This window comes from Lynx canadensis, chromosome B4 (assembly GCF_007474595.2).
Source record: "Lynx canadensis isolate LIC74 chromosome B4, mLynCan4.pri.v2, whole genome shotgun sequence".
NCBI classification, from domain to species: domain Eukaryota; kingdom Metazoa; phylum Chordata; class Mammalia; order Carnivora; family Felidae; genus Lynx; species Lynx canadensis.
In genome coordinates, this window is record NC_044309.1 from 58664190 (window position 1) to 58681729 (window position 17540).

A 17540-nucleotide genomic window follows, 5' to 3' on the forward strand; every position below is an offset into this window, starting at 1 on the left:
ATTTAAGTCAGAGTTTTAAGAAACTGATTGTATCCTCCTAAGAGTAATATTCTCTATTATTTTTCCTTTCTAATTTGTTCTTTTTCATTTAAAAACAAAAGTTGGATCCAACCCAGGAAATTTTATGAACCACACACAATAGGTCATGACCACAGTTCTGAATAAAACTGATTTTAATAAAGTTGAAAATATTCATACCCTGCAGCCCAGCATTTATCCACCGATGTTCGTAGTGCTTCATGTGGCCCATTCCAAAAAACCTGGAAGAAAACCATCAGTTGTAGAAAACATATCTGTGGTGTGTTTTATACACATAGTGGATTACTGTAGGACTAAGGTGATAACATGATGAATGACCAGTAAGTGCAACATGGGTACCACCCCATCAGAGTGGATGCTGCCAGGAAACAGCCAGCCTCAACCCACACCTGTGCGTGCAAATCTTTTCTGCAGCTTTGGAAATGCATAGAGCACCGATCCAAGCAGCAACATCACACTGAGTAAAAAAAAAAAAGCAAGGTGCAAAAGATTATATGTGGTATGATACCATTTATATGAAGTTCAGAAATTTGGGCAAGCTAGTAACCATTTGGGGATACAAACATGTAATTGAATTATTTTTCTAAAGATGAGTACACACAGCATTTAAGAGAGTTTCACCTCTAAGTGGAGAATTAGGGAGTGGGTTAGGAAGAGTCAAAAGGGGCTTCAGAGGTGTTAGTAATTTGGGTTTTTTTTCTTAAAACTGGTTGTGGCACACACGTTTATTCCCTTAGAATTCTTTATATATTGAGCATTAAATGAAAATAATAAAAAAGCCAAGGCACGATCAACACAGATAATAAATCTTTTATGCTGATCAGACCATCTTTAGAAAGACATTTTTAGTTTGGGGTGCCAGATTTTATGGACTTTAACAAACTGGAATGTGTCCAGAGGAAAACATCCAGAGTAATGATATAAACCTGGTCTTGAGCCTTTCATTTTTTAGATGAAAATCATGTGAATTTTGAGCATGGGGCAGTTTTGATTTCCCTGATCCATTAGCTAGTGGATGTGGGAAGTGAACTGTGCTCTGTTAAGTCTCAGGGTAATATACTTCTGCTGCACCATGCAGAAATGAGTTCTAAAAAATGTCTACAATTGTATTGTTTTTTCTGTCAGATGCTAGAACTGTAGGCCTTATGTGGCATGTTGTAATATACCAAGTAATAGCTCAGAAATGGGACCTTTCATTACTGGCTTCAGACAAGCCCTGTGCTATCCATAGCTCCTGAAAGCATCTTTAGATTCAGGTAGTATCCATGGAAGGGAGGTGCATCTGGGTAATTTGGTTTGGTGTCTTTTGGAGGAAAAGCAAACTCAGTCCTAGCATTGCTCTGTCTTTGGCTATGCAGGGAGCCAGTTTGTCTGACCAGGACCTTAGTTGGACATAAACATGGAAGGTTGGGCAAATAAATGGTAACCTTTATCTAGGTATAATGATCACTGGAGGTAAAGGTATAAGTTAGCAATTGTTGAGGATCTACAATGTGCCAGCTGTTGTTAGGCATTTTTTTAAGACTTTAATTTTTTTAGAGCAGTCTTAGGTTTGCAGCAAAATTAAGAGGAACTTACCAAGATTTCCCATATACCCCACACATGCATAGCCTTCCCCATTATCAACATGCCCCACCAGGGTGATACATTTGTTACAGTTAATGAACCTGCATCCACATATCACTATTACCCAAAGTCCGTAGTTCACACTACAGTTCACTTTTGGTGTTGTATCCTCTGTGTGTTGGGATAAATGCACCAGGATATGCATCTACCATTAGATTATAGAGTGGTTGCCCTGCCCTAAAAATTCTCTATGCTCTGCCTTTTCGTTCCTCTCTCTCCCCCAACCCATGGCAACCACTAATCTTCTTACTGTCTCCATACTTTTGCCTTTTTTTGAGTGAATGTCAAATAGTTGGAATCATACAGTTTGTAGCCTCTTCAGATTGGCTTCTCTTCCACTTGCTCATACGCGTTTACCTTTCCTCCATGTCGTTTCATGGTTGATAGCTCATTTTTAGCTCTGAATAATATTCCATTGTCTGGATATACCACAGCTTATTTATTCATTTACCTACTGAAGAACATCTATTTGCTTCCAAGTTTTGGGAGTTATAAATTAAGTTGCTATGCAGGTTTCTGTGTGGACATAAATTTTCAGCTCCTTTGAGTAAATACAAAGGTGCATGATAGGTAGATCCTGCCAGCAGGGAGTATGTTTAGTTTTGTTAGAAACCACCAAATTGTCTTTCAGAGTAGCTATCATTTTGCTTTCCCACCTGCAGTGAATGAGAATTCCTGTTGCATTTTATGTTGTCAGTGTTCCAGATTTTGGCCATTCTAACAGGTGTGTAGTAGTATCTCATTGTTTTAATTTGCATTTCCCTGATGATGTATGATGTACAGCATCTTTTCATATGTTTCTTAGGCATTGTCACATAAAAATATTCTATTCCTTTGGGAAGGAAGTGGTCTTATCTCCATCTTACAGATGTGAAATTCAAGGAGAGGTGATTAAAATCACTCTTTGGAAAGAAGGCCTTCCTGTCAGGAGAGCAAGCTGCAGGGTCCTGGCTAGAGGCAGTGTTGTGGAGTGGTTAGGAGCACAGACTATTCATATATACACAGAATCTGCCATTTGCTAGCAGGGTGAACTGGATTATGAGTTATTTGCCTTATCAGGAAATGAGGAAAATCCTTATTTTATGGGATTGTTATGAAAAGTAAATGAATTAATGTATACAGTACATAAAACAATGGCTTAGCACATAGAAAGTGATTAAAATGAAGTGTTTACAGAAATATTTTTCCGGACTCTGGCTTGTAGCAAGCAACTCTCTTGGTCTCAGTGACCTCGTAGCAGAGCCTGCCATCAGTCTTAAAGAGGTGAAATAGTTATGTCCAGTCTGGTATCCCCAACATCCCAAGTTGGGTTCTGCCCCATCCAGAAGGTGATAGTGGCCTTGATGATTTGCATTCATCAGTTCGTCTTCTTCCAAGATCCTTCATCTTCCAGGGGCATAGAGATGTTGATTATGATGCAGTTACTAAAAGACATAACAGGTACACTGATTTCTAAGAGCTTTGCTCTGCAGATGAGAAATTGAGGCTCAGGGAGGTTGTGAGTGTCCCAAATGCACTTCACATCCGAACTGGGATTAGGGTGTTTGCTCTCGTATGTACTACCTCCAGAACTGTGGAGGATAAAGCCAAGTTTTCTCTTTGAAGCCTCAATTTCATACAATATGAATCATCTCACATTTCTTGGGTTGACTGGACCATCAAGACTGTGGGTTCCGTGTGCCTTTTGGGGACTGGTAGGCTGTCACCAGCGTCCACATCATGCCAGGGCTGTTTGCCTTTTCTATTAAGGCATCTAATGGCTGCTCCTCCTTGCCCAGTTTCTCTCTGAATTGTGCAGGGATTAGACTTCTGTTGGCTTCCTCTGTGTGTTTCTCTTGTATCTGACCTATCATTTCCCAGTCATTGGCTTTTCATAACTCTGGCCAGGTTCGTATTTACTTACTTCCCCCCTTCCCCACCCCCCGCTTCTTCTGCCACTTCCTGTTTCCTTTAATCATTTTCCCTTCCTTATCCTGTTTTCTCTCTTATTTATTCTTACACATTGGCTCTTGTATGTTTTTGACATTTTTCCTGTAGCTGGGGTCAGGAGAGGTCTCTTGATTTTTAGAGTCATTATTAGACAGTGAATGGTATGAACTGGAACATGGCACACTGACCCAAATCCACATACAGCATGTGAACTAACTTAACTTCCTTTTGATTCCCTGGAGCCAAAGTGAACATTATTAACACAGCATTATAGTCAATATCATAATGGTCTCAGTAAGGGAAAAGAAGACACCAAAACTGTAGAGACTATAATTCTAGAAATGATCCAAGGACTTCCCTTCCCTAAGGCACTAAGGCAGGAAATGATAAGATCTCAGAAATAGGTAAAGTGTAATAATAATCACAAGTTCCTGGCTTAAATAGTGTTTAAACATAAAGATACTCTTTTCTTCAACTTAAGATAGCTTTATTGCTTAATGCTCTTCTTTGAACCGAAATGAGGACATTTATTCAAGATTAGCATATATGATGAAACTGTTCAATTTAGGAAATTAGATAATTGTTTGAAACATCTGAGCATGCCAAATGCTATAGTGATTGTCAAATTTAATAGGAGGATATTCTTTGATCTCTGTGTTTTGCGTTTTTAAAAAACATGCTAAAAATTTTCTATCAACTCCTATTTTAAAAGGAGAGAATAGAAATCATTGTCACTTAAAATCAATTAGTGTTATTTTAAAAATGAATCCATCACATTTGAACATACCCTTCTTTATGGTAGGGTTTTAAAAATTAGTTCTAAGACTGTTAGAAGAAAAATGGGAGAAAGTTTAGAACATCTGTGGACAACCTTTCAGTCAGAATTGTCAGGTCTTTATAAGTAATCTAGGGATTTTTCTTGTTGCCTGGTAGCAGTATTGAACATATGCTAAATTTACAGAAATAAAGCTGGATAATCAAATCTGATAAGCTGAGAAGAAGTTAACTAGAGCAATCTGTGGTATTTTAAAAAATTTCCAGGGTAATTGGGGACTGGTGGCTGAAATCAATATTTGGGATTTCATTTGTGTTAATACAAAAACAAAACCACAAGTTTGCTTTTTAATTAAATTATTATTTTTTTTTATTAAAATTTTTTTTTTTTCAACGTTTATTTTACTTTTGGGACAGAGAGAAACAGAGCATGAATGGGGGAGGGGCAGAGAGAGAGGGAGACACAGAATCGGAAGCAGGCTCCAGGCTCCGAGCCATCAGCCCAGAGCCTGACGCGGGGCTCGAACCCACGGACCGCGAGATCGTGACCTGGCTGAAGTCGGACGCTTAACCGACTGCGCCACCCAGGCGCCCCTAATTAAATTATTTTTCTTTGATTTAAAAAATAGCCCTCCGGGGCACTTGGGTGGCTCAGTCGGTTGAGCATCTGACTCCAGCTCAGGTCATGATCTTGCAGTTCATGGGTTTGAGCCCTGCGTCAGGCTCTGTGCCTATGGCTCAAAGCCTGGAGCCTGCTTCAGTTTCTGTGTCTCCCTCTCTGTCTGCCCTTCCCCTGTTCGTGCTCTGTCTCTCTTTCTCTCTCAAAAATGAATAAACATTAAAAAAAAAATTGTTTTTAAATAGCCCTCCTACCTTCCAACCAATCCATCCTTGTTGGGAGAGAAAGAAAAGAAAAATTTCTATCAGCTAGCTGCCTGCATGCCACCTCAGGAAATAGCATGTCAAATTCCTGCTTTATCAAGATCCTCTTCCTGGCCTTCCTCTCATCCTCATTGATTGAGTGTGCCAGATTCTGTGCTAGGTGCTGGGCCTATAAAGAAGAAGTGAGACAGGATTCCATTGTACAGTAGGGGAGTAGGTCTAACAAATAACACAAAACAGGGTGGAAACCTCCAAACAATCCTTTTGGTATGTTTAGAGAAGCTATCTGCTGAAGGAGCTGTCAACTTCACCAGCTCATTACCTTTTGTAATTCATTTAAATAAAAAACTAGTTAAGTTCTTTGAATTTTTCCTGTTCTTTACAAAGCAGCTCTTTGACAGGTATTATCTGTCCCACCTAAATTCTTCTGCAAACTCACTGTGCCTCCAAAAGAGCCTTGTACTTTCTGAGCAACAGTAAAGACAGCTTTGCAGAAAAAGCCCACTTCCTTTTCTGTTCTTCAGGTCTTTTTCCCTCCTAACATTTCCATCAGTTTGATGTTTTCTCAAACACCAGGCCACATGTGCTGTCCTGATCACGGAACCACACCAAGATCATGCTGTTTCTTTCTCAGTGCTTGTTTAATGTAACTCTTTAAGACGTCCCAGTATCACATTTGTCTGATGTGTGTTCTACAGGGAAACATAGCTTCTGTTAGCATGGTTATGTTTGTTCTTTATATGCATTTAACAGTGGCTTTTTTGGCCAACTCAGATTGGAATAATAGAGCTTCAGTTAGGACAACTAGATAATTTGATGAATGCTTGTTAAACTCTGCAGTTGATCTGAAAACAACTCTGGTGTGTAGGTTAAGTGTTAGCTAGGAGAGGGAGACCCTATCCAAGCAATCATTGGATAGCTTCTCTAGCAAAGTTTATGAAATGCATTTTTCAAACTTCTCTAAGCAAAAGTGATTGCTTGGTGGTTTAAAAACTAATTGATCATGTCTTTTGTCTTCTCCTTCTCCTCCTTTATAACTCTTCTGATTTCCTGTGTGACATTTAATAACAAATCATAAGACTAACAAGGATGGATTTCAATTCCTGTGGTTTATGGATCAGTTTATTAGGCCAGAAAGGGAAGGTGCAGTAAAGAATGTGAACACTTACTGGGAGCAGCACGGGTTAGGAGAACTAACCTGGGATGGGAGTCTGGGAGAAAAAAGAAGGATCTTTCAAATCAGGTACACCTAAGTTCAAATCAGGGCTCTGCCATTTACTAGCCATGTGAATCTGGAAAGGTACCAGATCTTCTAAGGTCTTAGTGTCCTCATCTGTAAAGTGGGGACTGTAGGATTTACCTTCCCAGTGTAGTGAACAGCTTCTGAATGATGCATTGAGTGTTGCCTGGCACTTATTTTCTGAGTGTCTACTATTCCTTCTTTAAAAAGCAGAAACTTGGTTCAGATCAAGTCACTTAATCTTTCTGAGCCTCCGCTTTGCCATCTGTATAATGGGAATTATAACATATTAACATGAAAAAGCTCAAAAAATTTTTAGTCATATACAAGTATAATGACATTTCACAAAGGCTTCCTAAATATCCAGGATATGAACTCTGCTGTAGCTTTTTTTACGTTTTTTTGGTGCTTCCAAAACATCTATTTGGTATTATTATTACTGTATATTAGTTATATCTCACAAATATTGCACAATTAGTGGAAAAAAATCCTTATCTTATTCACATTTATAATCCCTACTATATTTTAAATATATTAAGAGCTTGGTAGATGTTGATTATATAAATAATTCTCTGCTTTGCAAACTAATATAGCTTATAGCATCCTAATGGATTTACTTCACCTTTATTGTTTCTGTAATAATTTTATTTTAACATTTTATATTAAATGTTAGAAACCTAAGATACTTTTCTTAATAACTGTATTTCTTGTAGTAGAACTGAATTATGTTCACAGATGCATGATGTCTAGGAGTTTTGGTGTCAAAGAAGAAAAAAAAATTGTATGTTCCTACCCTCTTTTATTAGAAAAACTAAAAATTCAGGAGAATTTCAAATTTGCATAATATTTATAGTTTTAATTTATTTTGTGTATACAAAGAGATATCACTTATAAAAATGTGCTGTTGCAGTCTATTTATAATTGAATATTTATAGTTGAATATAGTTGAATATTTAGATGGATTTTTCCCTTTCCAATAAAAAAATGTACTTTTTTAACTTTTTAGTGTCTTGAAGTCACAGAGTAGAGAGTAGCTTCCTCTAAAACCTTTAGAATTTTTCCTATGTGACCTATAAGACTTGAACAACCAGAGCAGTAACCTCTTTTCTGACTGTTGTCCACTGATTATTCATTTGGTGGGCCTAGTTTAGAAGAAGGGAATATACCCGGCAATTAACCAGTAGTCATTAAGGGATAACCTACAAGCAAATGAAAGGCCTGCATGCTTCATTTCACCTATTAAAAAAAAAAAAAAAAGGAAGGAAAGGAAAAAGGCAACATCTCTTAGAAAACTGGAATTTATGGGGGGCGCCTGGGTGGCGCAGTCGGTTAAGCGTCCGACTTCAGCCAGGTCACGATCTCGCGGTCCGTGAGTTTGAGCCCCGCATCAGGCTCTGGGCTGATGGCTCGGAGCCTGGAGCCTGTTTCCGATGCTGTGTCTCCCTCTCTCTCTGCCCCTCCCCCGTTCATGCTCTGTCTCTCTCTGTCCCAAAAATAAATAAAATTAAAAAAAAAAAAAAAAAACAAAAAACGTTGAAAACTGGAATTTATTTTGCACTTGAGTTGTTCTTAATCATTCTATTTTGGTTTTGTTCAGTGTATAGGAATTGCGATAACCTGATATTGTGTTCATTTGTTATCAGTAATTTCCATTTGCATTCTTATAAACTGAATAAAGGCTGTGTGAGTGACAATAGATATATATTAGTTATCTATTGCTGCATAACAAGTTGCCTTGAACATAGGGATGTAAAACAATAAATGTTTGTTTTTTATCTCACTAGATTCTTTGGATCAGGAATCCAGGAATGTCCTAGGTGGGTGGCTCTGGCTCAGAATCTTACATGAGATTGCAGTCTAGACGTCATCTCATGTTATAAGTAGTCTGTGTGAAGGCTTTACTGGGGCTGAAAGATCTATTTCCAAGGTGGTTTGCTCACATGCCTGGCAAATTTGAGCTGGTTGTTGCCAGGAGACCTGTTTCTTACCATGTGGACCTTTCCATAGGGCTGCTTGACCATCTGCATAACATGAGCAAATGATCAAAGGGCAGGATAGAAGCTGCATCATCTTTTGTGACCTAGCCTGGAAGTCACACATCATTTCCATGATACCCTTCTGGCTATACAAATTAACTCTCCTCATAGTTGGAGGAGAATACGCAAGGATATGAAGACCAGGAAGCAAGGATCTTTAGGGGCTATCTTAGGCGCTGGCTACCAAACCTTAGGAGAATGTCTAATCTAATATGTGCAAGTGTCCAGTGAATGTTCAAATAGCCTTAATTTTAATTTTATCAAAAATAATATAAATTGGGGTGTAGAGGTTTTCAGTTTTTACATCTTTTGCTCCAAATTGCATGTGTTGGTATACATTGGTTATTGGTTCATTTCAATTACTTATATAACAGATACCTATTTTCGAACATGTAGTCATAGGAGAATTCTAGGTAAAAGAAATCATTTAGCAAGGCAGGACTTTCATTGGTGATAAGCTCAGCACCACTGAATAACCTATTGCCATTCTGTAAAACTCTGAATTCATCAAGCCCTCAACAGACATTTACTGAGCACCTCTTATGTGCTAGGCAATATGAATACAGATAGCAATGCAAAATGTCTCTGTGCTCAAGGAAAGGCAAACATTTCATTATAATTATGCCAAATACTATAACAGAGGTACATACTACAGATGATGAGGTCAGTTGTTGAAGAACATGGGTTCTGAAGTCAATCTGCCTGAGTTCAATTTCCAGCTCTCTTATTTATTAGCTATCTGACCTTGGACCACTTATTCAACCTTTCTATTCTTTAGTTTTCTGATTATTCCCTTTTTACAACTTACCTTCCTCATAGGGTTGTAGGGATTTAGGAAACAGTACCAGTGAGTGCTCTTAGCCAGCCAGAATTCCTGGAATGATCAGTTTGGATGAGGGAAGATTTCCAGAGAATGTGAGATGATTGAGTTGTTTCTTGGAGGGTAAGTTGGAGTTTGGTCAGCACAGAAGATTGGTGGAGCCCAGGGATGAGATACCAGCATGCAGTAGAGCTGGAGCCTGAGGAGCTGAGCAGGGATAAGGCTGGGGCATGTTGTGCGGTAGCTTCAAGGGAATGACTAGAAATGAGTTTAGACAGTGGCATGCAAGGATATGAAGTCTCAGGTGGAGCCCCAATACATTGTAAATTTTCTGAGATTATCTGTTTAAATATCAAATTTCTTGCTGTCTTCAGATTGCTAGATCTTATGTCCATATTTATGGTTAGGAAGAAATTGTCACCATAATGACAGGCCAAACAAAAAAATTTGGACTTTTTTGTGGAGGTTTTAAAAATAGTAGAATGATAGGATTTGCTCTTTTATTTCTTTGTTTGTTTGTTTTTAAAGTGGTTTGGGCAACGGGTTGAGTAGTTAGGATGGTTATAGTAATCCATGGGGAGAGGGTTGAGGCCACGCAGGAGACTAGAGAGGTGAGTACAAGTATACCAGAACCTGGCCCTTCTTGTCAGGTTTGGCATTTCCCATAGGCATCCCAAGCACATTCCCGGGACCCTGGCAGGACTAGGACACTTCCCATCCTAATCTAAAGAACCTTGAATTTTGCAATTATAAAAATCTAAGAAGGAGAGATTTTAATGTTAGCGTATATCTAAGTATCATTTTGAATTACATATGAGGAAATAGGTACCATAATCTTCTTGGCCTTTAAATGTCTGGCTCTAGTCTTGATAACCTTATTTTATGGATAAAAGAGGATAATGATTATGTCAATTTTAGAAACTCCTTAACTGCCAACTTCCCACTTTCAAAAGTTTTTTTTTTGAAAACAAAACTAAAAAGAGAGATGAGGCTTTAAAGAAGAAAAGATGGGTAAGAAATGAGATTTTTGATTTAGATAAATAAGAATCCCTTTGCCAACCAGGCTGACTTCTAGATAGCTTCTAGGCCCAAGGTTGGGAATTAGAGTGCTTAGTCTATTTAGCCTTTCTCACATGTCTTTTAATTCATCTTCCAATACTCTCTCCCAACAGGGCTGACCCTTCATTGCTTTTTGGATGACATGTTCCATGGACAGACTCTTTTACCAAGACACATGAGCCTCCAATTTGTGTCTTTCTTTTAGCTTCTTTAGGAGGTAGTTAGGTCTAGTTGAAGCCAGAAGGCTCTAACCCATCTAACATAAAATGACGAGACAGGAATTCTTTGATATCTAGTTTGCTTAAGGCTTATTTATTTTCATTAGAAAGAATTTTCATGTGAATGCTTCCCTCTTTTTCTTTTAAAACTTAGAAGCATGCACTAATGCACCTTTGCACTACAGCTATAACACTATTAAAAAATAATCCAGAAACGGATGGTATTTTATAACAACTATTAAGTTGTATGAAATGTTAGTGTAGCAAACAGACTGAAAGACAGTGTTTCCATTCAGGGTTATATAGCCTTTCAGGGAGAACCCAGCTATGGAAGGGGAAATTTTGAAGTAACTTATCCCTGCCTCAATTATGTTTGAAATTTATATATTTTCTGATAGCTTGCATCGTATTTGGGTTCATTTTCCTTACACTATTTCTAATTTGACATTTCATATTATTTCATAACTAAGAATTTAAGGATTGTAACTTTTTTGGTGATAGTTTTTATTCATGAAGTACTTTAGTGTGAAAAGAAAATGGTTGGTGGAAGATGGTCTTGTTATTAAAGTAAACCTTTCTATAAATAAATGCAGAAACATCTGTTAAGGGCAGAGTCTGAATGTGGCAGACATCTGAATTGCGTCAATTCCCGCCTTGTGGCCAAATTTCTTAGGCTTTCTTTATAACTAATGGCAGAGTTTCACATTCTCACAGCATTAGGCAATAGAATGGGCAAAAGAACTGGTGCCAAGTTACCCTCTTTCTTGGGTTAGCTAGTGGTAATAATTTATACTCCCTAAGGAAAAGTGTGGCGTGTTTTTGTTTTTATTTTTGAAGACTGAAAACCTGAAATTTCTCCCTCAACATCACTTTTAGGTGCTGGCTTTTGGCAGTTTTCCAAATGTCTAACTGCTAAACTGCTCTCAATAAATTATTGTGGTGTTGCAGTCAGCTTTGGTCAGGAGAAAGAGGGCACAAAGTCTTTCCTAGAACACCATGGGCCCATCAAATGACCTTTTTGAGAAACAGCTGAGATTTCTTTTTCAATGGCACAAACACGCTAATTGAGATCAAACAGAACACAAACCCACCCCACAAATACCGCAGTTCAAATGAGGAAGGGAGAAGGTTGGAGAGGGGAGGAAAAACTGTTCTTCAGGAAACTGTTTGAAGCTAAGGGCTTATGTATTTTGTTCTTGGATAATTAGAAGTTAAAATGGGGTGATTTAGCATTTTTAAGATAAAAATTAGCCAGGACTGTAAGAACACTGTGTACCTTTTCAGGTGCCTGTGTAGTTCCTCCTAGAATACTTGTCTGGTGCTCCACTCTTCCTCAAGACTACCTCAACACTCCTCCCACTTGGGGACTCCAGCGCCCTAAGGTGAGTCTGAAAATTTGTACTCCTTTCATGTATCCTAGAAAAATATCACTTAAAGTGACATTTTAAAAACAATTTTTCAAAATTGGGGGAGACTTTCAGAGGTTGTGTTCACTGGTGAACTCCTAAGAATCATTACTTATAAGTCCTGTATTTAGATAAGTATAAAGGGTAGTTAGCACTAGTATTTCCTTGCCAGTGTACCATAAATCCTAGGTCCAAATTTGGGGTGACACTACTAGCATTATGAACCATGCTTTAGATTTCAAACGTGGAGTCTGAAGCAAATTTTTTGCAGGTTGGTGTGTCACCACTTAGGCTTTCTGAGCGTTACTCTACTCGTGCTTTAAATTGGCAGCCTCTTTTATTTATTTATTCATTTTTATTTTCAGTTTTTATTTTAATTTCAGTTAGTTAGCATACAGTGTTCTATTAGTTTGGGAGGCACAATATAGTAATTCAACACTTCCGTACTTCACCCTGTGCTCTTCAAGACACGTGCACTCTTTAATCCCCATCACCTATTTTACCTGTCCCCCCATCCTCCTCCCCTCTGGTGACCATCAGTTTGTTCTCTGTAGTCTGTTTCTTACTTTGTCTCTCTATCTCTCTCTCTCTCCCTCTCTGTCTCTCATATTTTTTCCCTTTGCTTGTTTGGTTTCTTAAATTCCACATATGAATAAAATCATAGGGTATTTGTCTTTCTCTGACTGATTTACTTCAATTAGCATAATACTCTGGCTCTGTGCATGTTGTCACAAATAGCAAGATTTCATTCTTTTCTGTGGCTGAATAATATTCTGTGTGTGTGTGTGTGTGTGTGTGTGTACACACATTTTATATATACACACACATACCCACCACACCTTCTTTATCCATTCATTAATCGATGGCCTGTTTTACAGCAGAGAAGTATTTCTAACAGTGAAGATTAGAAGGTCTTGATAACTTTGAAATAGCTTATAGTTTGAGCTTCCATCTCTTAAGTACTGTAATTGTCTTCATGAAAGGGGGTTCACAAAGTCTCTTAAAGTGAGAATATACAACTAAATTAATTTTCACTTGCTTTTTGTGTGCTTGATGTGTATCGCCTCTTGAAACATTAAAGTGCTTCGTTGGTCTCAGAAGGGAAAATAATTTGACCTTGTTTGTAGTATGTGAATCACTTGTGAATAAATTGTCCACATTTTACAAGGTGAATTAACTCTTCAAAGGCACCAACCAGCATACTGTTTCATAAATTCCTTAGTCTCTTATTTTGCAAAAGTTACGTGCTTGCTTTTTTGCCTTAATGATGTATCTTCAAAGGTGTTAACATAAATTAATCCATCCCTGAAATAAAAATAACCTTAGAGCGTTGTAGTAATTGCTAGAATATTTGGAGGGAAATGAATTCCTAAAACCACAAGTCCTTATCCTCACTGGTTCAGTTTTTCTCCTACAGACTCTTGCATTGCTTGTGGCATTAGCAAAATCCATGACAAGCAGGCCACACGTGCTGAAAGTAAAAGATAGTCAGATTCTCATTGGACAGTTTTGTTATATCCATATCAGAAGCTGAAAAATTCTAGTTTAGCCCTGCTATTTGTCATGTGATCTAAAGAAGAAAAGTATAAGGAATAAAATGTATTATGTAGTCTAACTTACTACAGTTCTCTCCATAATTATGTTATCACTTAAATTTTAGGTTTAGCTTTCATCACTGATGAAGCTATTCTGTAAATCTTTCTTTTATTTACATTAATTATGTTTTGTTTGGGAGGATTTATATATAAGTTATAGGAAGAGGAACTATGGTTCAGATTTAATGTTTAGATATTGTGTACACTTGGGTTTGAATGCTTCAGTTATTTTGTTTCTTTTAGAACGCTGGTAGTTATACATGTAGAAGATGTAGGACTTGATTCAACTTTGCAGATAAAGAGTTAATTTTTTGCTATTTCTTCTCAAATGCTTACTATACTAGGAATTAACAGTCTTTGATTTTTGACTTCAAGTGCAAAAAGATTCCCTTAGCATACTGCCTTGTTTTCTTTTTTCAAATGAAGTTTTATCTGTTTTAAATAAATGAGGGGTTTCTGGATGTGTTATAGTAATAGATAAAACTTTTTTGCCTTTTGCTGGCTGCTGAAGTAAACCAGTTTACTCATAGAAAGAGGGTATCTGAGGGGCGCCTGGGTGGCGCAGTCGGTTAAGCGTCCGACTTCAGCCAGGTCACGATCTCGCGGTCCGTGAGTTCGAGCCCCGCGTCAGGCTCCGGGCTGATGGCTCGGAGCCTGGAGCCTGTTTCCGATTCTGTGTCTCCCTCTCACTCTGCCCCTCCCCCGTTCATGCTCTGTCTCTCTCTGTCCCAAAAATAAATAAACATTGAAAAAAAAAAAATTAAAAAAAAAAAAAAAAAAAAGAAAGAGGGTATCTGAGTTCCCTAAGCCTTTCTGAATGTAGCATCTAATTTTAGTCATATTAACTTTCTGGCAACAAAACCAGCTTTGAATTTTCAGTATTGCTACACTGTGAAACTACCTTAAATATTTTTTTATGGAGTGACTTTAAATTTTTAATGTCTTGCAATCAGACTATTTCTACTAAATTACATTTTCTCCACAATGATGTAGTTTCTCGTGAGCCATTATTCTTTTAGCGAATGATAGAGAATAATTCACATTTTATTTATCACAAGGCATCTTTCCTAGGTTTTAAATTTGAGGCTGTGTAAGAAGAAACTTTAAAACTCATATTTTATGTAAAAAAGACAGATTATGTAAAACAGAATAAGACATTACAGATAATTTATTTGCTTCTCTTTCTGTTCCAGATAAGATTGCATTCTTCTCCCATCCCCCTTTTCTGGTACCTTCCTGTAAAAAGCATTAATGGAGGGAAAAGAATGATAAACAGGACTTAGCTCTATAATCTTCTTTCAAAACTGCCGTGTAAATAATTTCCTATAGTTTCTGTAATGAAGCTTATGGTGGTAATATTTTGTGCCTCTGGTAGTGGGGAATAGTTTCAAAATACTCTCAACATTTTACATTTTAAGCTGTGTGTGTGTGTGTGTGTGTGTGTGTGTGTGTGTGTTCATGTGTTCATGTTTTCAGGTTAGGTTTTCTGTCCCACGTAGATTTAGTGGAATTTATTTTTTATATGCTTATACTTGGTTTTAACGGTTTAGGTGGGGGCATTTCTAAATAAAACTTGTTAAAGAGATGTTTATTGTTGTCACAGGTAATTTATGCACGCAGAGTTTAGGAGACTTGAAATGATCTTTTGGCAAAAAAAAAAAAAAAAACTTGGTAGAAGAAGGGGGGACATTTTCTGTAATTTAAGTTGTCATAGTAACTTGCATCAAGACCGATACTTGGAATCCAGGCCTGAAGAATTTCAGTGACAATAAACATTCCAGTTGCATTCATCATTTTTTTCCCCTCTGAGAAAAGAGCCATCAATTGTGATCTAATTATTCGCTTTCTGTTTTTAGAAGATGAGTAGCAGCTTGCATTTTTTAACACTTTGAAACTTCCCTGGTAGAGTAGAAATGAAAAGTTAGCTGTTTATATTTAAACTTGGCATTTTCTGGTAATGTATCTCAAACTAACCATTTCGGATGACAAGATAGGTTCAATATAATGGTTACTTAATGAAATATGAAAAGAAAAAGAGAAGTTGATGAGGATTTGAACACATTGCCACACACATTTGTTAACATGCAAATTTTAATATTAAGAGTATTGGAAAATGGTTTTCATGGAACTCTGATCTGGGAATGTTAGGATTTTCCTAATATCAGATTTTTAATATATTTATGGTATCTTGTATTCTTAAGCATGAATGTATTTAAATAAAAAGGAGGAGATACCATTTTTATTAGCAGAATAAGTTTACTTTGAGAAATTTGTATCCAGGCATTATTGTTAGATATGCTGTCTTTCACAAAGGACAGTACAATGTTGTTTTTAAAGAGAAAGCTTTTTTAGGTTTTGCTTCACTCTTGCCTTCTGCAAGATACTGATGACTAACCGACCCATAATTTAGAGTTAGAAACATTCTCCTTAAGCAAGGAACATTAGGAGAAATAAGGAGATAAAGGTGTATGTGTCCATTCATTTTAGGAAACTTGGAAAATAAATGGGAAGAGTTTGTAGCTAGTCTAATAGTAAAAAATAATATACAAAATTAGCAGCTGTTGAATATAACTGTAGTCATCTGTAGATAAAAGTGGTAATACTTTTGTAGAAACTTTTCCACATATGTGTGAGAATCTGAATCAAATGGGCAATCTTTTAAAAAACATAAATCAACAAAATTGAGTTTTAAAAATATAAGGTAGATGTAGAAAACCTAAATAAACCTACATAATTTACTGGAAATTGTGAAGGAAAATATAATCACCTATTATCTCACTGTTTAGAGATATTTACTGTATGTATTTTATGGGAAGTAGCTGAAGTTATGTGTTATAAACAAGGATCAAGTTATCAATAGCCAAAATACTAGTAATGGTGAAACACACAATTTTTTTTTTAATTTTTTTTTTCAACGTTTATTTATTTTTGGGACAGAGAGAGACAGAGCATGAACGGGCGAGGGGCAGAGAGAGAGGGAGACACAGAATCAGAAACAGGCTCCAGGCTCTGAGCCATCAGCCCAGAGCCCGACGCGGGGCTCGAACTCACGGACCGCGAGATCGTGACCTGGCTGAAGTCGGACGCCTAACCCACTGCGCCACCCAGGCGCCCCGAAACACACAATTTTATCTCCTATTAGAATTAGCAGCTTACTTGCTGTCATCATTACTATCTAAAATAGCTCTGAAATATTTAGCCAGTATATTAACAGAAAAAGAGAATTATTGAAAAGGACAGAATTATTTGTAGATAATAAAAAATGCCCAAGATATTTAATATAGTAAAATTCCATTATAAATAATGTAAATATCATGATTTATTTATATATATATCTGTTCATAGTAGCAACAAAAATTTATGCTGGGGATTAAACTTTGTAAGAAATGCGAATGGCCATGGGCGGGAAACTATTAAACTTTATTCTGAAGATGCAGAGACTCAATGTATCTGAAATTCTAGAAAAGAGGCTTTTAGCAAAGCATTAGTTCTCATATATTTAAAACAATTGCTCATTAAAAAAAAAAGTAATACAGTTAAGTTTAAAATGTATAGAAAGGTATAAAATGAAAAACAAGATTCCTTTCTTCCTCATTGTGTTTCTTCTATCTAAAGGAACCATTGTTAACAGTTTCTTGGGTATCTTTGCAGAAAATGTGCATACAACATTTATTTATGCCTTTTTAAACTTACAGCAATAAGTAATAGTGTGTGTGTGCGTACGTGTGTGTGTGTGTGTGTGTGTGTGTGTGTATTACACGAGATTCTTTACAGGTTGACTTCTTTAATTACCAGAATAATCTTAAAGGCAGATATGATTATCACACTGCTCATTGAATTGGTGGGAGTTCAGTAAATATGGGTAGTGTGCATTCTTCCATTTGGCTGAGTTTATAAAAATAAGGTTAGTATGGAA

The 17540-nt window shown here is 37.0% G+C and overlaps 1 protein-coding gene across 1 annotated transcript in view; it reads left to right on the plus strand.

The window, feature by feature from the left end:
* The window catches only part of RASSF8 (Ras association domain family member 8), a 119780-nt gene that overhangs the window by 25615 nt on the left and 76625 nt on the right, over positions 1–17540 (plus strand). The window contains exon 2 of the mRNA XM_030321988.1: positions 11908–12005. The gene's annotated coding sequence lies outside the window, so the exon portion shown is untranslated. The remainder of the gene's footprint in view (positions 1–11907; positions 12006–17540) is intronic.